The sequence below is a fragment of the Coccinella septempunctata genome, chromosome 8, assembly GCF_907165205.1.
Source record: "Coccinella septempunctata chromosome 8, icCocSept1.1, whole genome shotgun sequence".
NCBI classification, from domain to species: domain Eukaryota; kingdom Metazoa; phylum Arthropoda; class Insecta; order Coleoptera; family Coccinellidae; genus Coccinella; species Coccinella septempunctata.
The window spans coordinates 20,193,455-20,218,689 of NC_058196.1; the positions used below are offsets into that span (position 1 = coordinate 20,193,455).

The window sequence follows — 25,235 nt, forward strand, 5'->3', positions numbered from 1 at the left end:
ATGCTACTAAATCAAAATAACTTGAAATTTTCTAAGGAATCTATTTCTGCAATAAAAAAATGGTGTTCTAATTTGAAAAACGGAAGTTGACGTCATTTCCGGAAAAACCGGAAGTGCTCATGCCTTGAAAATATTTTAGATTTCATCAGCATCGTGAAATACTCATAAGTGCTGAATTTCATGAAAATACGTTCAGTATTTTCCCGTATAAATATGGGTGAGGTTCCTCGTGAAAGACCCTGTATAATGTTTGTCATACGTTCAACCCTCTAATGCCCATTTTTTTCTTTTTTAAAATTATTTCCGTATAGTTTCAAGTTAGCTTATGTATAATCTACATCTTTTTTTCGCAAATAGTTAACTGATTTACATCAACACCTGTTGTCACAAAATGAACTTATACTGAAGGCGGACATGGGCAGTTGAACTAAACTGCTCACAGGGAATAATTTTGTATCCACTTATATGCAACCAGTCTCAAGGCGGAATTGGGTATTAGAGGGTTAAAGTCACATTTATCTTTACTTTCTGTATGGTTAGTTAGCTTGAGATCATCACAGACCTCACACCTCTACATCTAGTGACTGATAGGGTAGCTCATGAGGCCATCCTCAGATTATCTAAGGAAGGAACAGGTAACGAGAGAATCAAGAGTCAGAGAGTTTGGTCCTCCCTGAACGACTACATCCCATCTGCAAACCTTCCTAGTGACTTAATGATCAAGAAAGTAAGCATTGAGAAAAATTTCAGTACAATGCTAAGTAAAAGAAGAGATTGGGAACGGGAGTACACCGACTACAATCTTAAAGAAAATACATTAAAATGGTATACAGATGGTTCTAAGACCGCTACAGGAGCTGGCGCTGGGATTTATGGGGCAAGAACCAAGTGGTGCACTATCGCTAGGCTCCTGTACAAGCGTCCTTCAAACGGAAATACTAGCAATCGAAAGATGCCTAGATGTAAATCTAGAAAGAAACTATCAGAAGTGTGATATAGCTATTCATACAGATAGTCAAGCTGCCGTAAAGGCACTGAGCTCCTATGTCATTGATTCAAAGCTGATTTTGGAGTGCCGGAATAAACTCAATGATGTATGCAAGAAGAATAAGGTCTCTTTAATCTGGGTTCTCGGTCACTCGGGAATCGTAGGAAACGAGAAGGCCAATACACTTGCCAGAGAGAGCGCACAAACGCCACTCACTGGCCCAGAACCCTTCTGTGGTATAGGAAAATGCACCTACAAGAAAGAGTTTATGGAGAAGGAGAAAGCCGAAAGGGAAAAACTCTGGCGGAATCTCCCAGGAATGGATCACTCCAAAAAGTTCCTTCGGAACTTTGAAACTGCTAGATCCAAAAAATATCTGGATCTCAGTAAGAACCAACTACACCTACTCACTGGCTTTCTCACAGGACATTGTCGCCTAAAGAAGCATCTGTTGAGAATGGGTTTGTCGGACACTGACGAGTGTAGATTCTGTGGGGAGGAGGAGGAAACTCCTATTCACCTGGTTACGGAATGCCTTGCCATTGCAAGCCAAAGGAAAGAGTGCTTTGGACGAGAAACTTGTAGGAGAGGGGAATTATCCTCGTTGAAGCCGTCCCAGATACTGGATTTCATCCGATCTCTGGATCTGGAAGGCGAGCTGTAAAGGGCGCGATGAAAACAGCTCTGTTAGGGGGCACAATAGACCTTAAGGTCGCAGTGAACTGTAACCCCTTCTCACTATACTATATATATATACTATATGGTTTAGTTGAATAGTGGTACTAGTTTCAAAGTCATTTAAAAAATTTGCAGTATTTCCCTGATTTTTCAAATCTTCATCAAATACAGAAAACCCCCTCTCGACTCATACTTTCCACAATAATTTAATAACACCGCATCAAACCCGAACTTCTATACGCAACAACTATGCATCGACACATAAAACTACGAACCAAAACACATCGACGCATACGAAAGTTTGCGCACGTGGCTTCGTGACACGCTCGCAAGCAGTCGCGCCAGTGACGTCGTATCGCCCTCACGCCAGCCGCGCATAAACTGACGGAGCGGGATGCTGGAGAGCGTCGCGACGCTTCTACGATCCGGGGGATGTCGGGAGGGTGCGCATCGAGGCGTCTTCGTTATTTGTTCAATTTATGAGAAAACTAACTCATGAATTCCAATTGCGCAATCCGTTCGGTTCCTCGCAACCGGTCCGTGTTTATGTCGTCCGTGAGGGTTTTTTTGGCGCTGATTTATCGATGGCGGATGAAGGAGGGAACGTCGTGTACGGGAGCAATATGGTCGAATTTCGGAAGGAGCCACAGGTTTCTCTCTTTATCAGATGCTACAGTTGAGGGTTCATTATATTCGTTACAAAATTTTGAATTTATCTAAGAGTTTCAATTGAATATAATCGACTTATTATCTTCGATAGACAAAATATAGTTATACAAATATCTATGAAGGCCACCACCATACATTTCTCCAGCGTCGTAAAATAAAAATTTAACATAGAATGCCCTTGTGACTGGGAAATCCATAATAGGAGGACGAGGTGACTATACCAGACATAAAATCTTCAAAATGATTTAATGAGCTCTACATGTTTCGAGCTGCAATGAACCCAGCACAAAGCATAACGTGGAGGTTCATAACATAAAAACTAATAAACAATTAAATTTCATACAATGACAAAAATTAATGAACAATTAAAAATAACATAGAATAATAAAAAAAAGATTTTGGGGAAGTATAATGCAGGAAGACATATGACTTGTCAGAATCAATTCAAAATACTCACATGAAAATTTTAAACATGAATTCATAAAATGAAATATTACAGAAATCATAAAGTGGTCCAAAAAAATTTTTTTTCAGGATGTAAACGGGTGCAATGAAATCAATATATCCGGAGAAATTTTTGTCATTGTATGTTAATTCAATTGTTTATTAGTTTTTATTTTATGAACCTCCACTTGAGATACTTTGTGCTAAGTTTGACTTGTTTTTTGATTTCATTGATTTTTGCTCTTGAGGATGAGCTCATTGCAGCTCAAAACATGTAAGGCTCATTAAATCATTTTGAAGATTTTATGTCTGGTATAGTCACCTCCTCCTTCTATTAAATAAAAATTTTCCTCCTGATTGGCCTGTCCTGCTTTTATATATTTATTTTTCTTTATTTTTTTATGACCAGGAATCTCTACAGGAAAATCCCAATAACAGAGAATCAAGAACTTATTTCTGTTATTTGTCTCCTGAACAGCATTAACTGAAAAAAACAAACAAAAGATACAAATACACTTGCTCGTGTTTACGAATTATAAAACAATTCCTTCGTGACATGTCAAACCCAAAATAGGATCATTGAAGAAAAGTTGTCCTTTTATTATTGTATTTCTTCATCTAAGGTTCTCTGCCAAGCGGTATAACACAACAATTGGAAAGCGCGCAGCAGGCAAACAGATCAGAACTACAGATTGTACGGAGGTAGTTTAGAACGCCTGACTTGAATACACCAAGGGACACTTTGAGGATGTCGATATTACATAAGTGCCAATTGTAAACACTCAAGAAGTCATCATTGTAATAGAGAACTGTTCGAGCTCTAGGAACATAAAAGACGACCCTCAAACGACTGTGGAACTGAAGTATAACGAATGAAAGGTGATATACTAGAAGATATGAATCTTATTCATTATTCACTATTCTATATAAAAATATTGTATCGCAGAGAGTTCTCCTCAACTTCAAACTTATTATGCCTCGCCAAGCTGATGCCATATTCCCTGTCAACCAAATCAGGATAAAACCAGTACTTAAAGGTCTAAACAAATTTTTTTGAACTCTTTCAATTCTATTGATATGCTCTTATGAAAATGGGGAGACCAAACTGGTGATACATACTCCAAGGTACCAACTAAACCGAAAAACAGAGACTTGAGGGCATTGCTATTTGTAGAATTTTTTGTTACTCTAAAAATAAATCTTAACATTTTGAGTCCTTTGCATACTACACTATCGATATGTGCTTCAAAGGATGATATCGCATCGAACACAATTCCTAAATCTCTCACCTGATCTACAACCTCGGATTGATATATAATTTTCTTTTAAATTTTTCAAATATTTTTTATACGATACAAGTTTTTATATCAGTAGGTATAGGAGTATACAGTACAACTAATCGCACTAAGTTTTACCTCGATTGAATTAGTTTTCATTTTAGAATTGAATTCTCAGAAATCTATAAAAAGAAACTAAAAATTGGGTTTTCTCATTAGTTAACTGCAATGGTGCATTTGAATCCCAATGCTTTGAGAATTTTGTACGGCCGGACGTCCATCTGGACGAACGAACAGAATTGATTTCAACCACTTATTTTTCATCAATGGGTCATTGGGTCCAAACGATTCGTTTGAGATCATTTTCTACCTTTTAGATATAGTTATTATCCTAAAAAGCGCAGAAAGTAGTACTTAAGGTCAAGAAAAGCGCAGAAAGTAGTACTTAAGGTCAAGAAGCTTTCCGCAAGAGTTAGGAACAAATTTTTTTCTACGAAGCATATCAAATTTGATTCGATTAATTCATACACAGGGTGTTTTCAAAGGTGAGGCTTTTTTTGGATAGAAGGTAGAAGTTATCAAAATAAGTAATTTCACCACAAATTGTCCATACAAAATATTCAAGATGGCTGAGTTACAACCCCTAGTTCGACAAAATTTCATTACACGAAAAATATGGCTGGACAATGAATGATTCGGTACTTCCGAGTGTATCTGATTAGTTGGATCAGGCCACTCGAAAAAATTGTTCGATCATACGATTTAGGGCGAAAAAAGTGTAGAAATTTGGGGGGCTTCGAGCTAGTAGAAGATTGTGATGGCCATTGTAAAACAATTGTGAATAATTTAGAAGGATTTCATTGGTGAGATTTCCAACGAATATTTTTTAACACTTGACCAGTTGGTATCGAAATGAGAAGTTCAATAAAATCGTTTTAGTTACCAAATAATGAGAAAAATTCGGCAATCATCAGGGGCCAATATCCCAAACATGACTATATGGTTGAATGTTCTTCAACAAGAACAGAGCGAAGAGAAAGAGTAGGTCAAAATATAACAACAGACCCATATAACTTTGAAAGGGTCCATCAGTTTAAATATCTGGGAACTACAATCACCTCAGATACTGATATAACACAAGAGATCAATAACCGAATACAGAGTGGAAATCGCTGCTGGTGTGGACTACAAAAAATAATGAAGTCAAAAAACGTGTCAAGGACAACAAAAGTAAAAATATACCACACAGTCATAAGACCCATCATGACATCTGCAAGCGAAACATGGACCATGACAAAACAAAATGAAAACAGGCTCAAGGTAGCAGAAAGAAGGATTCTAAGAGGGATTTACGGACCAATAAGAGATGACACTACACAACAATACAGAATCAGGACCAACATGGAGCTACAAGAATTGTACAATCAGCCATATATAGTACAAGTAATAAAATCAGAAATACTCCGATGGGCTGGCTATGTCAGGAGACAGGAGGATGATCGTATTGTCAAATTAGTATGGGAGGAGATTCCAGATGGAAAACGGCCGCTAGGACGTCCAAGGATGCGATGGAAAGACAATATTAAAACAGACCTGCGAATTTTAAACATCGATCAGGCGGATGAACTTATGATAGATCGGACTAAATGGAGGCAAATTGTAAAGTCAGCTAAGACCCACCCCGGGTTGTAACGCTATGGAGAGAGAGAGAGAGAGAGAGAGAGAGAGAGAGAGAGAGAGACAGACTATATGATTGAGTCAGTCATCATGAGATGATTTTTTTCTCATTGCATCGCAATAATTCAGATAACAAATTATCTGGGGTGGTGGTGGTATTGGGATCTACTGCAGTAATAATTATCAATTTTTTTCTCAATTTTGTCATTTCGAATGTTTTGTAGAGGTGATATTTCTTCCCGCACCGTTTGGGGAAGCGATTCTTTGCAACTTCGAATGCGTGCTGGAAAAGGGTTAAACGGGCACGCTTGTAAAAAAAATATTCTTCGTCAGTTGTTAACTTATTATATGGTGCATCATCACAGCCTCATGTTTTATCATTATTTTACCAGATCTGTAGGGTACCTCGACTAATTAGTACATTGCTAAATGAATTGTGGAAGGAATTTTTACCCATTGTAAAAAGAATGAAAACGTGGACCCTGTACTATTATAGAAGTCCTCGCATTCTCAACAACTATAGTCAGCGTCCAGAATTAGCAAACTAATAATTAGATCACGTTGTCTGAGTAACCATTACTTCGGAATGCCAGACAAAGCATATTCCACCAAATGGCGAAATATGACCAACAAACGTTTCGCTTCGTTTCGAAGCGGATAACGCCCGGATCAGAAATTGTCAAATACTCCGGACGGTGTGGACAGATTTAATTTGTCCCCCCAATACAACTTCAAAGATCGAAAAGTTCTTATAGAGACCCTAATTCCTTACTGCATCCGAAATAATGTCCCAAACTCCGAACTTTATTTTAATTGGTTTTATGTAGAACGAGGTCCGAGTGGAAACTAATAATGAACAAGGCAGTCAAGTAGGCCACCCTTGCTCCTTAACTCGTTGAAACTAGTCCTGCCGTAATTTCCCTCGGGGACGTTTACGGTTCTGTAATAGATTCCATTTCCGGATTTCTTACCATTAGTTATTTGGAGATTATTACGGGTATCCACCGGAGAGGGCTCAGAGACCTCAGAATAGTTTTCTCGGGTATCTGGAGGATATGCCAGAGTAAGTTTGTATTAAGGAGGATGTGCCAGGATATGAGAAACAAGAAAGTGGGAAAAAGGTTCATTCAATTCGGTTAGGTTTGCAGTAGTATGCACGACCAAGTAATTTTCAAAAAGAAAAACAATCTAGAATAATCAATATACAGGGTGTGGCGTAATGAATGGATAACATGTACCAGCAGATAGAAGTTCAGAATAATAAGTTTTATGTTCAGTAGAGGTCCACAGGTTTTTCCGATATTTGAAATTTTCGAAAGTTCAAAAAATTATACCCTTTGTCGCTCTTTTTGGTTGCAATACTCCAAATGAAAGAATTTTCGCGATCTGTTTTTTGGAGAGTGTTCCTGGATATCGCTATCGAATGTATCTCATGATTTTTGAGGCGCATGCATAGTTTTTTTTCAACAAAGATCTAATTCATACTTCCTGTGTTGCTTAAGTATAACCTCAAGTGGTTTTAAAACAAATATGGTTACCTGAGTGTCAAAAAACATGCCCGTTTCATTGAGATTCTGAAATGGAAATATAGGTAGTCACAGTTTCGGAAACAAGGTCATGACTAATTGTGATAGAATTTATTTTGTTTTAAATACTGAAAATACAGTGATTTATACCAATTCGAAATCTCAGTGAAGCAGGCATGTTTCTCCTTACTTCGGCACCCAAGTAACCATATTTTTTTCACACCACGTTAGGTTAAAATCAGGGCAAAAATAATCAAAACAGTATTTTTGAGTTATATTTTTGATTGAAAAAAACTATGCATGAGCCCAGAAAATCATGAATTACATTCCATAGTACATCTTTCCAGGAATACTATTCATAAAACAGATTTGAAAAATTCCTTTAGTAGGAGTCTGGCCACCAAAAATAGTGGCAGAGCGTTCAATTTTTTTGTTTCGGATAACTCGAAAACCGAGGAATTTTTACTAAACTCTAAACATATTTTTCTGAACCGCCACAATGCTGTACCTGCAGGTACTAATTTATTCATTCATTACGGAATAATTTTCCTTGCATATAAAATTGATATTTACTGAAAATAAAAGCTTTTCTTATGAAGAGAAACAAAAAATATGAATTTCGAACAGTAACTTTTTGAATGTAATTCATTCACAAGAATATTTCTATTCAATTTCAAGATTTAGCAGGAAGAGTAAGAGTAAGAGTAATCATCACATCAGTTTTATTCATAATAATGAAGACATTAATAAAATTCCCAACAAATCACTATGATTGAAGTATGCCATAAATAAATGTACATTTATGTACAGGCTGGGCAAAATTGGTGATACCTGAACTACAACTTTTTAACCCAACGAGATAGAGAAAAATGAATATACCATTCATGTCTTCTGTTTTCGAGAAACTAATAATGACATCAACTGCATTCCTCTATCTTCTTTTGTTTTTGAGTTATAGACCAAAATTTAAATTTGGGCGATTTCAACTTTGATCAATATCTCCGTTTCTGTTTGTGCTAGGATGTTGAAATGAAGACATTGTACAGACACTTTTTTGATAGCAATCCAGTGGCGTATTATGATTTTTTCCTACAGGTTTTTTTGCTCAGCTATAACAAAATGTTGTGAAAGACCCTCAGTCTTTCTAAGTCATTTTTAACTACTATTTTCATAAGAAAAAATACATCTTTATGTTATAGCTCAGCAAATATACCTGTTGGAAAAAATCATAGTACGCCACTGGATTGCTATCGAAAAAGTATCTGTATAATGTTTTCATTTCAACGTCCTAGCTTACAGAAACGGAGATAATGACCAAAGTTGAAATTTTAATTTTTACCCATAACTCGAAAACAAAAGAAGAAAGAGTATGGCAGTTGATGGTATTATTAGTTTCTCGAAAAAAGACGACCGTAATGTGCCATGCATTTTCTTCTATCTCGTTAGGTTTAAAAAGGTGTAATTCAGGTATCACCATTTTGCCCACCCTGTACATAAATTAATTATAGTAATGGTTTAACATTCATGATTATATACAGGGTGTTTTCAAAAGTGAGGTCTTTTTTGACAGAGGATAGAAGTCATCTATCGGAATCGAAATAACGAAACAAAACAAAAACATATGGCTGGACAATGAATGGTGAAGTACTTCCCAGTAACAAAAATTTTGTATCCTGCGATTTAGGGCGAAAAAGTGTAGAAAATTGAGACAGTTTATTGAAAGTTCTTATGTTAATAATGTGCTATTATTGTTATCTTATTTCATAAGTTTGGAGAGTTCGAAAAAGAAGATTGTGAGACCATTGTGAAAAAATTTATAAATAATTTAGACGAATTTTATTGATGTGATTTTGAACTAATATTCTTTTTTTTTTTTCAAATTTTGTCCTGAGTATTTTTCTGTCAGTTGGTATAGAAATGATCCATTTTTAAAATCGTTCAATTTACCAAATATTACCTATATTCTGAACGAAAACAATATGGTTTTGGGGTCAATTCTTGTATCAAGGTTTGTTTCCAGTTTCTTCTCAAAAATATACTCCGAAATTGAATGAATATTTTTTTTCAATAATTGCTACGTAGACTTGTATTTGAGATAAATTCATTGAATCATCATCTATAGGTCATTAAGATTATATCTTTTTATTATATAATTTAGGAGGCAAGCAGAGATCCTTCTCCTTCTCTCTTCTCTACATGATACTCATAGAAATAAATCTCCTTCTATAACAAGTAGCTCATATGAACATACAATTCTGTTCAGTTTTTTATCATTCGAACAGAATTACCCCAGAAGGTGAAAGATTCCCGAAGTCCTAGTGTTCAACAAAACTGGAAAAAGAAATACCCAGGAAACCAATAAGCTTGATATCAGCTCTGGAAAAATAGTTGCAAGAATAAAAGCCGAGAGGCTTATAGAAAAAAACGATACATAAATCGCTTTCTTACAGAGCAATTTTGATTCAGTAAAGAACACAAAGTAAAACAACAAATGTTGTGGCTAACATAATGAAAGAAGGTAGCCAAAATAAGCAAGCAACAAGCCTTATATTAACTAGACGTCCGCAGAGCGTTCAACGGAGTATGGCATGAGTGGTTGATACGCAACATGATATGTACAGGGGATATTCGACAAAATGAAACACAAAAGTTTTTGCGTGAGGATAAACGACGAATGCTGAACTACAAGATATCTGGAAGCAGGAGCACCACCCTCAGGGGTCAGTACATAATGGTACCAAATACTCCAAGAAACATGCTTGTATTATGAGCAGATGACATCGAAATAGCAATTCGACATCGAAATAGCAATTCGACATCGAAAATTTCCAGGCAAAAAGCTGTTGAAGTGGTGCAATAAAAAAAGATGAAACTTCATAGACGAGAGAGTCAAGCAATGATATTCCAAAAGTGAAAACTGAGAACTGGTTGTCTGGAAAGCTGATCATTATCAAAGACCTAAGATGAACGCATTTCCACACTAAGCCGACAACCATTCAAGAAAACAGTTCCTTCACAAGAAGAGAAATATCAGCCGTAATAAACCGTATCCAGGGTTGACGAATTCCACCCCCGAAATCTGAAATGAAAACACATAAAACACGCCGACAAACTTATTTACGACGTGGATGTTGCTACGCGTGCGCGCGTTCACGTCGGAAACGATATTTTAATATCCCCATCCTGCGCCGCGTCGTAGGAAATGACACCGAGCGGAGGATATGCGAAAAGGTGCGCTATTGTTTTTCTCCTTGTGTGTGTGTTGCCGCAGGAATCGGTGAGTTATGGGTCGTATATCACCGCGGATAATACCTGGGGGATCAACTGTTTTCCACTTTTTTTTATTTATGAATGAGGGATGACGAAAAAAGTCGGATCGGAAGAGCGGCTTCCTTCGATGTGGACAACACATACGTCATGTTCTTGTCCTGGTAATTGATTCGACAGGCGTTGCAAGTTCGAACCTATGGAAAATATATCACGGGGAGAATCGGTAAATATTCTTCGTGTATAATGAAATGTTCGAACAACTGACTTCAGGATAATGTTTTGATTCTGATATAATTTCTTCTTTGTTGATGCATTTTAGTCTCAGATCAAGATTACCAGATTAATTGTCAATTTCACAAAGCTTGATCGTGGAATCAAGAATCAACGCTTGATTGACGGATTAACGTTGATTTGTCTCAAGTCGATGAGACAGTTAAAAACATTCCTGATACCATTCTTATATCAAATTATGATAGAGATTCATCCATTCGATGATATTCAATAGCTATGTCTTCGATATATTCGGGAAAGAAAAAGTTTCAGTGATTTCACTCTAGAAATCGAGTGACATCAGTCAAATAGTTGATCGGCAAACCAATGTTATGTGAAATCCGCCGTAAATCTGCCAAAAGTGACGAGTTTTTTACCGTAAAAAACGTTATAATCGATTCACATTTCGAAATTGGTGTTTCGAATATTATGAATATTCTATTTGATAATGAAGGCATCCTTAAAGATCAAGCCAATATCATTGCACTAATAGATTTTAGATTCTTTAGTAGAGGTAACCAAACCAGACATCTTGATGTCTGGTTCCACTTTTTTGGATTTTTGTTTCCCTATGTTCTTCATCACCTCTTGTAAAATTCGTTTCTGTTGTCATTTTCCGTTACTTGCTCGTCATAATATTTTTGATGGTTCTCATGAATGCTTATCATCAAATATTACCAAATAACATCGAATAATCGGATAAATGAGCCCTCGATTCATTCCATTTCCGTCGGGGTTTGGGTTGTGTGGCTCTTACGAGGTCAAATGGGACTGAAATCATGATCAGCATCTACTTCTTTAAATTTTTGATTATGTTTTCCAAGGTAATGCTGCGTATTCGAACGTTTCCAACGCCCTCTCTCCCTGCTAGATTATGGTTAAAAATAACAGTTTCTGCAATCTGGGTCTTCGCTCTAAAAGTTAGGAAAGTGAATTGAGTTGGTTCTCATTTCCTGTCCGATGATGCTAAGGGTGTATTCCTGCACCACACCAGCTACGGACATGGAATAAAGGGGTCATTTATTCATTCCATTTTCGTTTAGGTATGGGTTGTGTTGCTCCGACGAGGTAAAATGAGGTGTATTTTGGGAATCTTTTTGCAACAGTAGTCATAAACTCTACCAACATTCATCAAATTTTTAGACTCTAAGGCGGAGGAAAAACTCCACTGAAATTTCAGAATAAAAATTTTTTTTTCATTCATACAGAGCATTTAGAAAAGTCTAGACGTCTTGGTTTAATTGAGCACATTTATGAAATGAGTGTATAATTGGTTGATTCGGAATTTGCGTATTTTGAATATTTTTTGGGTTCAGCAAAGTTAACCTATATCAATATACAAATATACTCTTCACTTTTATGAAAGCAGTCGGTTGGCCTTTTAAATTTGACACATTTAACAAAATAAAAAGGGATGTTTTCATCCTAAACAATTCATATGAGAATTAATGAGTTTGGCCTTGGAATATTGAATAATCGATATCTCTCCGACTCGTTCTCAGCATGTGTGAATACCTTCCCAAGTTTGGCTTTTATGATGTTCTCAGTATCCCTATGAATTTCGAAAATTACTTTCGTGACAAGGCCAATTCAAAAAGTTTCTTTGGAATTCCACCACTGCGAGATCTAGGAGGTGAAATTTTTTTACATCCTTACCCACCTGAAGATGTAGTTGTCGTTGTAGCGAAACACGTGTAGTGGTTGAATAACTCATTCCAGAGAAATTCAGGTCATTCAGTTTTCTACGAAAGCGCTGAAGTGCCACACAAAATAAAAAATTTCAAATGTACAATTCCGACTTGCAAGTCGGAATTCTGAGATTCAAGTCGAAATTCTGAGATACAAGTCGGAATTCTGAGATACAAGTCAGAATTCTGAGATACAAGTAGGAATTCTGAGATAAAAGACGAAATTCTGAGATACAAGTCGGAATTCTGAGATACAAGTCGGAATTCTGAGATACAAGTCGGAATTCTGATATACAAGTCGGAATTCCGACTTGTAAGTCGGAATTTTGAGATGCAAGGCAGGAGGAGGGCTAAACTAGGTCTAATGACTTTGGTTTTTTAGCATTTGATCCGTGAATGTGTTTTTGGCTTCTTGGAGGAATTTTGGATGAATGAAATGATATTCTAGTTTTTTTCTCTTCGGTTGCACCATAGCTGAGCTGTCCAAAAGCTTCGTGCTCAGTGCTTGTGAAAGCACTTGGAGTATTTTCGTACTCCCGAGAATTATGCCCCTGGGAACTTTTCAAAATCTTTCTACTAAGAGAGGTCGATCGCTAAGCACTACCTCAGTGATTCGAGCACTTTATCGAAATTACTACATCCAGTTTCATAATCAAGTTCAAAGTCACTTCAAGTTTCATTTAGTGTCAGTTTCGGCAGGGCTGAAGAAAAGCTTTAAAATTGAAAGGGCTTTAAGTTTAATTATGAATTCCGACTTGAAAGTCGGAATTCCGACTTGTATCTCAGAATTCCGACTTGTAACTCAGAATTCTGACTTAGCAAGTCGGAATTATACATTTTGATTTTTTTTTGTGAGGCCCGCCAGCGCTTTCGTAGTTTTCAGTAAAAATTTCTGAATTCCAAATTTTCAAGAAAGTAATTCTGAAATTTTTAATTCATTGCTTTATTAATTAAGTAGTTTACCTTTATTCACATCTTTCCAATATGTTTTCAGACAGCATAATTCGGAAAAACTACCTCTGGAAAATTTGGAGCAGGAGGATTGTATAAACAAACATTTTTATTATGATTTTCAGATATTGAGAGAGAAACCCATAACAAGCATCAATAAAAAAGTAAGAATAACCTTCAATCAATATTCAACGGCAGGGTAATTGAGAATTTTATTGTCATTCATCCACTCTTTCTCCGTCAAAAGTGCATTTAACAGAGACGTAAAGAATCACCCAGACAATCTTTCTATCTGATTAATATTTTATGGCAGCTGCATGAATATTAGACGAGCTAATTTCATTCGAAAAATTGCGAGTGGCCTGGAAAAATTAATTCTCTCAGCAGACAAGTTTTCATTTCCCATCGACGAACCTCTCTGACAAAATTAATTTTCAACGCCCCAATTAGCCCGTACAATTTTTTCATTCTGGTTGCATCCCTTCCTACAACCAAAAAAGCCGTCAGCCTCGGAAAAAGTTTCCTATTTATCCGCTAGTGATACTTTTACGCCTAATTCCTATTGTCACTCTTAATAAAAAGGCAGAGGTCTCGTCTGTAAGAAAGGGTCACTCGAGTGCAGGAAATGAGGGAAAAAGTCCCCGCTTCTCGCTACCGCAAAGAGCTATCAATTACCAAGACCGACGTTACGCATTCCCTTTTCCGGACCAAAAAAAATGGGCGGTCGCCTGTTACGTACGACTTACACCCGTATTCCAGGTCTGGAGTAATTGAGAAATTGGCTGCTGCGGCCAGATGAATCCTGAACATCTTCCGGGATGGAAAGAAATGGCCATATCTGCCAACGAACAATATAGGGTTAGTAAAAAAAACGGACAAAATTCATATCCTCCATATTTACTATTCAGTAGGAAAATGCTCGAATTGGTCAACTATTATTTTAATTAAGGCCACTTTTTATGTATACAGGATATCCGCCAGAAGAAGAACCTATACCTTATATGCGAATCTACAGGGTGGGCAAAATTCGTTGTCCTCTGAGGGGATTTAGAGAACTAGAAGAAAACGGATGAAACATTCCTTAGCTCTTTTTCAGAGAAACAAAGAATGGTGAAAACCGTAGCTTCCTACGATTCTTCGGTTTTGAGTTATCAACAAAAAATGAGATTTTGACGATTTCGAAAAGTTCTCATAACTTTTTTGTCTTTGAAGTTACAGATCTGAAACTCGAAACTTCCATAGGCACTTTTTTACGTGGAATCAACTGAAGAACTCAAAATATTTTTTCACTTCGAATCAACTTTTATTGAATTTGGAAGAAGTGTTTATGTCATTGGATTCAACGTGAAAAAGTGCCTCTAAAAGGTATTTTCAGATCTGTAACTTCAAAGACAAAAAAGTTATCAGAACTTTTCGACTTCGACTGAAATAGTATATAACATTACTAGCAAGGTAAGAGGGTTTTTACTGGCGAATGGAGGATATAACTGACGAGCCGCAGGCGAGTCAGTTACCTCCTTGAGCCAGTAAAACCCGTTACCTTGCGTGTATTGTTTTATATTTTATTTGTTTCTCATTTGTAAAAAGGTTAGATAAATTCCAAAAAAATCTCAATAATTTGTCGCAAATGTCGTAAGCTATGGAAGAGTTGCCATGAACATGTCTGTTTATTTTTCTTCACATTAGTTTTGGCGGCAGCGAAAATGAATGTACCAAAAGAAATTATTGAGGCAGCCAGCAGTGTAGCTTCAAGTTTATTACCTGCAAAATCAGCTTCAAGGTACGAGCGAGAATACGACGACTTCAAAATGTGGCAAAACAAAAATAGCGTGATTGGGGTAACTGAAGATGTTTTGTTGGTCTACTTCAGTGGTTCTTAACCTTTTAGTGATCAGGGACCATTTGACAAAATTGTTGTCTTGTCACGGACCACCAACTGTTCGGAGGCAATATTGAGACCCGTTTGCATCAAACGCACTTAGTGTTAAGTGTCCCTTAAAATGAACCCTTAACTTAAATAACGTTGCACCAACTGTAAAGTGACGTTTAAATGGCTAAAGCTAGGCTTAAATTTAAGCGTTCCTGTAATGACCACTTAGGTATTTAAGGGCGGGATTCTAACCTAAAATAATTTGTTGAACTTATAAACTGGCTGCAGAACTGCTGTGGTTTTTCTAATAACGTCAAGTACCTTTTATTTGACAATCCATTTCATTATCAATCATAATGCTAATTCAGCAACAAAAAGTTGTCACTCTTTGATAATAATACAGGGTGGCCATTTGAAAACGAAACAGACGAGATTACAGACGAAATAATTTTTTTCGATAGAAATGCTCGGACAGGTCGATTTCTGTTTCGAGGGGGACAACTTAAGATGTAGGTTACGGACGCATAGCGCTTCAACCCTTGCTACTACAACCCTCACCCCCAATTTTTGAATAGGGAAGATGGGGTGAGTGATACCTCATTTGAAAGGTATTTTTATACTGAATTCAGCACAGTAATTGTTTTTTCATTTTATGCATTAGTTCTCGAAATATTCTTAACTAAGTATTTGAAAATGTGGTGTTTTCATGGCACTTGTGTTTTTTTGTGGAAAATCGACATTTTGAGCTTCAAAACAACCATGACTGTGGCTTCCTTCCTCCAATCCACTGACATAGAAATCTTTAATCAAGATGTCGAACAAACAAAGCGTATTGCGAAGGACCTCAATCTCGCTGAAACTCAATCTAAATTATCTTCGATATAGTTTGCAGTATTTCCAATAACATGCGGTAACACTTGATCGATAGAAATCTCCAAAAAGTCCAAATACGTACATATCTCTAATCAGATTACCAGGTAAGAAAATCAAATCATTAATGATGCCACAGAAATATTCAAGTCCCAATTCGTGAAACGATTTCCGACTTAATTATGAAGTGTTTTCTCAGTTGGCTTCAATAATGTTTTCATTTTGTTGATTATTGAATCTGTGGCATCATTAATGATTTGATTTTCTTACCTGGTGTAATAGTTTACTTGACACTGACTGACAAAATAATAAAGTTAGGTTAATGAAATGATAACGATCATCGGCAACCGGCCAACCAATGAAAAGGCTTTATTAGACTAGAATGAAGTTGCACCAAAATAAAAAAACGGAAATATCACTAGATATGAAAACTTAAGGGTCCCTTACTTAAGATTCTGTTAAGCCGCAATCGTGCAACTGACAATAAAATTAAGCGTTCATTAACTTTAAACTACGCTAAGTTAAGTACTGATTTTAAGGGGGATTGGTGCAAACGGGCCTAAGTACGTAGATGTCTATTTTTGTAAATGAATAAACAAGGTTGTTGTAGTTATAAATTTGAATGAACGAAACACGCCAACAATCATTCAGAGCCAACATTATTTTATATTTGCATTTTTAAGCAGATAAATAAACAGAAACTTTATTATTTCAATGCGCTTTTTTTCACTGCATACTCTTCACCAATTTATGAATACTTGGTTCAGTGCTAGGTACTTAATGCCAAACTGGCATGTCGGCACTGGCATCCAACCGATTTCGATGCTTGTTTTTAATTATCAGTAGAATCGAAAACCCCTGCTCGCATAAATATGTCCTTGAAAAGAGGGAGCATTGGGGTCTAGTCTCCCTATTTTTTCTATTGAAGAAACCCAGTTCAATATGAAAGCCGTCATATTTTCGTTTTGGTGGCAGTTTTCTAGAAAACTAATATAAAATAATTAAAATCAATAAGTGCTCTTCAGTCTGGTTCAACCCTATGTCCTGTCGGATGGCTTCGCGGACCACTTCGGATGCTTCCAGGGACCACCAGTGGTCCGCGGACCACCGGTTAAGAACCAGTGGTCTACTTGAATCAACTATCAGCTAGATTCAGCCCTAATACTTTATGGGCAAAATGGTCTATGCTGAAAAGCTGCTTGGAAATGAAAGAAAATGCCCCCGTTCGCAGGTTTGTTTTCCTTAAAAAAATTATTGAAAAATATGACGTTTAGTTGTCATTTGCAGATTTCAAAAGGTAATAGCGTTTCTGAAACGAAAAAATGAGCGTTATACGTCAAAAAAGGCCAAGGTATTAAGTAAAGAAAGGCTGAACAATTTCTTTTACATGCTCCTGATGACCAGTGGTTGCTGGCGAAAATTGTAACAATATTTGGGATTTTTGGATGTTGTCGATGTGACGCAATTCTCTCCTTAAACATGAATGATGTAGAAGATATGGGAAAATACGTTATTGTGACATTGCGGCAAACAAAAAATTTAACAACAAGAAGATTCACCATAACCGATGATGGCTGCAGCTTCAAGCCCTGCATGTTATACAGAAAATATGTAAATCTTCGGCCTCCTGGAACAGAAAGCCTAAGATTTTTTTTGACATACCGACATGGAAAGTGCATTTCTCTTAATGCTGGCCAGCACACTATTGGTGGTGTCCCAAAGCAAATAGCGAAATATTTAGGTTTTAAAGACCCAGAGCTATACACCGGCCACTCTTTTCGCAGAACTGGAGCCACTATGATTGCGGATTCGGGTGGAGATATTTTAGCACTAAAGCGTGCAGGAGGGTGGAAGAGCACCGAAATTGCGATGAGTTATGTCGATGATTCGGTCAACAAAAAAATCAAAATGTCTAGCAAATTATTTGGTAGTAAGGAGAGTACAAATGTTCTGCAGTCCTCGAGTTCAGCAGTTTCTGAGTCAACAGATGGTTCATCATCATCAGTATTAACTCTTTCATCATCCAAAATCTGTGTTACTGGAAATAACAATTGCACCATGATTTTCAACATATAACAAAATTTTCTTATGTAAATATTACTACTAACTTGTAAAAATTTTGCAAGTTAACTGTCAGTTTTACAAGTTAGTGACTTGATAAAATAAACTTTCTTGATTAATATTGTGTTTTTGGAAACTGACGTTTACAAATGAGAAACAAATAAAAGAGTTAGGAAATGTGTCCTTCGTTTTCTTCTAGCTCTTATAGTTCTCGAGATCCCCTCAGTAGACAACGAATTTTGTTCTGCATAAACCAGTCCTCAACAATTCGCTAATTCAATACGACTAACCCATTTGTGTACAGAGTGGCAACACAAAGTTGCTTTTTTTCAAATGGAACACCCTATATTTCATTGATCAATTGAATAGTGCTTACAAAGATGAAATTAAATATAAATAGTTTTCTGGGTCTCAAATTTCCCTTTCGGATTTATTGATAATTTTCAGCAAAGGCTGCATTTTGGAAGGGAGATCGATTCTGAAAAAAAAATTATATTAACTACCCCTGCTTACTGCATATTTTCACGATGAATCATCTCCTTAAGTCCTTCGCATTTATATACAGATGCCCTGTATGGGTATTCAAACTGAGAATTGTCTAAGTTTCCAAAAATGTGGGAAAACCTTTTTTGTGCAAGATAATATTTGTTTGCTATTCACGGAAAAGCCGAAATTTGAAATGAAAAAAAGTCTGAATTTATCTGTATAACATTTATGGTTGTATTCTGCTTTTCATCCGTAAGTTACAAATCTATAGCGTATGATCGATCTGTCAGTGTCAGATTGAGATATTAGTAAATAATGCAATTCTGGAAATGTTTCCATAACTATCTTCTTTACAGTGTTACTTTTGAACTACTTATCGTAAATAGTTACGGATTCCTGTATACAATATATCACTAAAAACGTCCAAAATTGCAATTTCCTGTAATCTTATGAAAAGTTATAGATTGGCTTACAAATGAAAGCAGGATAACACCATTAATCTCGAAAATCAGTAAAATCTGAAAAACTTTCGTTCCTTCAATAACATTTTTTCAGTGATATCTTTTCATGAGGTTTCGCGATCTTATTTCTCTCTTGAATTCGTGAGTCCGTATCTGATAGGACCAAAGAAAATTCAAACAAAGATGAGGACAATGCCGCATCAACTTCATTGTAGTTAACTCCATGATTCGGTCGCTTTTCGTGAATTACCGGTTATTTATGAGCCACTTTTCCAGACTTTTGATGGGAATAGAATCACATAAAAATCCGGAAGGGACTGACTGATCGATCTCTCATTGACAATGGCAATTTTTTTCTTCATTCTTAATACACATGATTGTGGAGATTTTCAAGCTACTGAATCTTCTTTACATACACTATGAAATATTGAATAGAAGGAAGCATGTCTTTTGTTATATTTAGTCTCATATTTCAGTATCTTTTTTTTGTACAATAGTTATAGTGTTTTGCTTCAGAGACTTGTCGAAGAATTGAAATGATTCATCGGCAAACTGATTTCCTATTCCACCAAACCATTGGTGGATGTATTGTTAATTTACAAACTATGTATAGTTTGTAAATTAATCATAAAATATGTATAGGGGAGAGTGGGGTAATTGGGAACGGCGGGTAGGTAATTGGAAACAGCTAGATAAAAAATACTTCCTCATGTGCGACACTGTCTTCAACATTTTCAACGGATGCATCTTGCGATTCCCTGGGCTTAGTCAAAAGTTGCGGCGATAAGTTGCATATTTCCTGTTACGGTGAGTGGAAGAATGGATTTCGCATTTCAGCTATAATTTTTTCGTGTGTTATAATAGATGTAACTTTCATATTTTGAAGTTTAGAGGTGCCATATTTTGTTGATTCGTACTGGTACTATGTGTTTCCAAAACCTACGTGATTTGAAGTTGAAAGAAAGTGGGTAAGTGAATGCCAGCCATTTTTAATTCTTTTGATAACTTGGGGTAATTAGGAACGATGTCAGGTGGGTAATTGGGAACGTTCCTTATATCCCTTGCGTTCCCAATTACTTCTGTGCTGCTCTGGTTGATGGTTAAGAAATATTTTAACGTTGGAATGTGTTGTATCTAGATGCCAAGAAATTATACAAAGAAGACCGAAACGAAATATAAAATTGAATATCCCTGCTGTGTGTTGGAAGATTTAAGGAACGAAAAGCTCACATTAGGCTAAGATGAAACTAAATACTCTGTTCCGAAAATTGAAACAAAATGAATTCAAGATATTATCAAGTTCACTAATGAAAAATCAACATGAAAAAAGCATAGAAGGCAAATACCTACAGAGAAATGTTGAGAAAGGAAAAAATTTAACATAAAGAACCTAAAACCAACAAAGAAAGGGTACAAAAAGGCACGCCAAAAGCAAAGGACTGAGAAATTCAACCCAGGTTACACAGAAAAGAAGAATTTTTCTGCATAATTTGCTATGTAAGGTATGAAGCCGCACCAATGGAGGAATGGATCATGTGAGATACCTGTAAACTGAAAAATGTACTGCAAGAGAAACAAGACGTGTAATATGTGCCATTTTTAATTATTCTTATTTGCTCCGGGACTGTTCACAATTACCCCATAGGGTGTCGGGTAAATAGAAACGATAGTATTTTTTGATTTCGTTGATATTTTTTAGAAAACGTTGATTTTTTATAATTTTTTGTTTCCTATTAGTACATAAATGAGCAAAGTTCTGTTTTCAATGGAAGTTCAATATTTTTAGTGATTTTTTGTATAATTTTTCAGCGTTTGAAATTAAGTGTTCCCAATTCCCCCACTTTCCCCTAATACTTTGTTCACGAATATTGAATGAAATGATGATAATCGATCTATTTTCCTTGATTATTATCAATAACAATCATTCACGAGTGGTCTACAAAAGACTCAAGTAATAAATAATAATAAATCACATGTGGATATTATTCAGTGCAAAAATTATAGAACAGAAAGATAGGAACCACCCTCACATCTCTTGTACCAAAAACCGACTACATTTTGTTCAGTGAAAACACTTTTGACTATGAGATGGCGCTGAAAACGTACTGTCAACACAGAAAAACTGTTCGATAACAGTTTTCTGTTTTATCATTGAAGGGCGCAAAATTCGAAATCTATTCCTTGTATTGAATTTCAGTATCGACTTTGTTGAGACCAGAAAATAAACATCCTGAGTGACAAAATAAAAGTATTATTTTATTTTGTGACCAGGATGTTAGTTCTCATCTGAACATTGTTTGGAATCAATTGATATCAATGAAATATACTGTATGATGTACTATATTTTTATTCGCAATTCATGAAACAATTAAAATAATAATAAAACCTTTGCATTTCGGAATAAATTTAAGGATAAGCACTTGAGACTTATTAAATGAAAGGATAAAGGTCATAATTTCCCCTAAATGGGCCATTCAAGCAAGGGATGCTTCCTACATACAACAATTTAATTGAATGAGCAGTTCTCAATTGACTTGCAGTAAAATGTTCACTGCACATGGTGTAGTTAGTACCTAGTGTTTGCTGAAGTCATTGTCTTTACGCCCTGAAAATTCTATCCACTTCTGAGCAATGAAAATGAAAATCAATGAATGACCGAGTCACATGTTCTGATATTTACATTTCCATTTTCCTTTTTTGAAACTGGCATTAATCAGAAGCAAATTGGCAATTATCAAGTTCAAACTGGCATCTGTCAATTTCAAACTGACAAATAAACAAAATGAAACTGCAACTACTGTAAAAATCGAACATCAAAGTTCGAATCGCGAATCGAACTGAATCAGCTGATCAGATCAACACACCTTACCAGCTCTTCTTCTCTGTCTTTTTGGTTCAAAAGTTATGATTTTTTCTGATTGCAACACTTCGAAGGTATACCTAATAAGTATTTTCGGAGTCTCTCAAATCTTTGCATAGATCACGAAATGAAATAAATAATAATAAATAGACAGTAATGAACGTTGATTCTGAAACACAATCCGTGTCTAAAATCGTCTCGTTTTATGATAACTCATTAAAAAAACGCACGATTCATTGTGGTAATCTTCCGTCTCTGTTTTGTGAATTAAACGAAATGTTAGAATCAGAATTTCCAGAGATTAGAGAATATCGTTCATGAAAATATTGGCAAGGTAACGGTTGCATATTGTGCAAAATTCATGGCTCATTTCCAAAGATTCCTTCCTTCTGCATTGGATATGCAAGATAAAAATTTTTCGAGAGAATTCGTTATCCTTGAATGGTTTTAATAAATTTTTAAGTTGTTTACTGTGTATATCATTCAATCAAAATTATTTTCATTTTATTTCAATGGAGATTCAAATTCATAATTCCAAATTTGATTTTGTTTATTGTCGATTTGCAATTGACTAATGCCAGATTGAAATTGATTATTGCCAATTTGCTTCTGATTAATGCCAGTTTGAAATTGATATTGACACTTTGATTTTGACTAATGTCATTTTGATTCTGATTAGCGCCAATTTGAAATTGAAAAAGTATAAAAGGAGTTAGATCAACAGAAAGCGGTACGAGAATCAAAACATTCAAGGTCTCTTTGTTCAAAATGGCCATCTTAAATCTTACACAATTTCATATGCTCTTGCAGATGGCCCTCAAATTAATATTTTAACCAGTCTCACGGTCTTAGTAACACATTTGAAACACGAGATGGCGCTCACATCACTTAAATTGCTTCGTTTCCCATCTACTCTATAATCTTTAATTCAGTGGTCTATCGAACTATCATTGTCACAACCACAAATATAGAGACGTCTATGCACAGAAAACAAATGTGGGCGACTAGGAACCGAGTAAAGCGGGACTTGAACCTACAGATATCGGAATTTTTTATGTGTTCCTTCAAGGAAAGAGAAACCTTCATAAGAGCTTGTTGGAGCCCTGACCAATTGCCTGTTGTCAGACACAATCGAAGGTCCCATAACAAGCAATTTCTATGAACAATTTTATGAAAATTTTGGCTCCAACGCGATGAATTACACAACAGCGAAGAGTATGTAAGTAATAGTAATTTATAGGCAAGCCTGCCAAGAAGTTTACTGAATTGAGAAGGTTCTTATATCATAGTTACCATGTTGATTACAAAAACTGGCTATAGTAAAAAGCTGCGCTAACTTCCCCGAAAACGGGGGAATTAATTGGATTAAGTAATTTAATTAGTTTTCAGTTCCACGGAACTGGAATGAGGCGACTAATGTGCAAAAAATTGATGGCGATGCCCTGAACACGGGGCCAATATCGGGGCGGAAGGAGATCTCCTCGCCGGGAGAAATCGAATAATCCCTATTAAGACGGCAATCCGATTTAACATTTCCGCGGGATATAAGTTGGAACTTCAGTTAGGTCTGCCGTTTTTATCGACGCTAATGTTTCTTGAACTGAATACCCATTAGGGTCTGATTCGAATTTGAACTCATCGTTTTTTATCGGCGTTTCCATTGCAATCTTTCATCGACAAATGATTTCGCGAAATCAAAGTTTATTTGCCAAAAAAAAAAACTGACGGATGCAATTGTACAGAGTGATCAATTGGAAAATGCGCATACAATTAGTGTAGAAGGGGGATGCTTCTAAATTACATATTCTTTATGGGTCTATCGTTCTTCTCAACCAAGAACTGGGTGATTCATTTATTTTTCATTTTTTCAATCATTACCTACTTATAAAAAACCCTAAATATTTTTGTAATAAACTAAGTTGCACATGAAGTTGGACAGCTAAGGATGACTGGTTCACACTAACAGAGGGTAATTTTTTTCGGTCTTCTCTTGTTGTACAGACTGTGAATTTAAACAAGACAAAAATTTTCTGATTATGGTGAAGATTGTCTGGTAGAGGGCTGCACAAAGTTTTTTTGATGCTGAGTGGATTTATAAGTCAACACAACGGAACGTATTTAGGTTGTGCCACTTTTTGGATACAATGTGTTGCTATGGAATTATAGCCATTTCACAAAATCACCTCTTCACTTGAAATTCTAACTAGAACTTCTACATTTCTCAGGCCATGTTGGATTTTTCGCCAGTTAAAAAAGAGCGGGTTGCCTGACTCGGGTGTATCAGGCGTTTTAGTCCCAGTCGCTAGCGACACTTTGCGATCAGGAAGAGGAACTCATCGTCTGCCAATATTATACTTATACTTTATTGACCAAAATTCCTCCAAAAATTACAATAAATGAAGGACCCAAAGGAGGCATAAATGCCTGTACATGGGTGGTCCCCCATCACAATAATATTAATTAATATTGTTTCCGAACGCTCCGAAAAGTTTTTAGGAATCCGAGTAATCCTCTTATTTATCGCAGTTTGTCATATCTATTCAAATCATCTATTAGTTAAACCAGAGTGATATTGAGCAACTTTGACTGAAGTGCCTTGTGTCTTCCATATCAGCGAGGTGGTGAATTGAACTTTTCAGTATTCTTGATGATAGTAATACAGGGTGTTCTACAAGCTCAATGACAAACTTCGACGGATGGTATCTGTGCTTATTCTCATTATTTTTTTTTTCCTATGAACATATATCCGATTCGTTCTTGTTTAGAAGATACAAGCATTTGAAAAATCATATTTTTATGTTCAAATCATAATATTATTATGATTGAGAATGGGAATTTTGAGACTGTAAAAATTGTTCAAATTGTCCACCTTCGGCTTGAATGCAAGCTTCACATTGACGAACTAAAGATGACGTTACTCGGCGGATCAGATTTGATTCGTTTCGTAGTTGGTTCGCTGGATCTTGAATTCTATCAAGTAATTGTTGATGAGATTGGATTTCAACATGATAAACAAGCTGCTTTTTATGTCCCCATAAATGAAAATCTAGGGGATTTAGATCAGGCGAACCAAGTGGCCATATATTGGTCCTCCTTGACCTATCCATTTATTCAGTCAACTGGCTACTTGCCTCCCTCTATTTGGTAGTGCACCATCGTGCTGATACCATATATTTCAAACAATGTTGA

General features: G+C 36.1%; 1 protein-coding gene across 6 annotated transcripts in view; it reads right to left on the bottom strand.

Moving 5' to 3' along the window:
• Nucleotides 1-25,235, bottom strand: part of LOC123319500 (disks large 1 tumor suppressor protein) — a 693,102-nt gene that overhangs the window by 373,974 nt on the left and 293,893 nt on the right. The gene's annotated exons all lie outside the window — the stretch shown is intronic.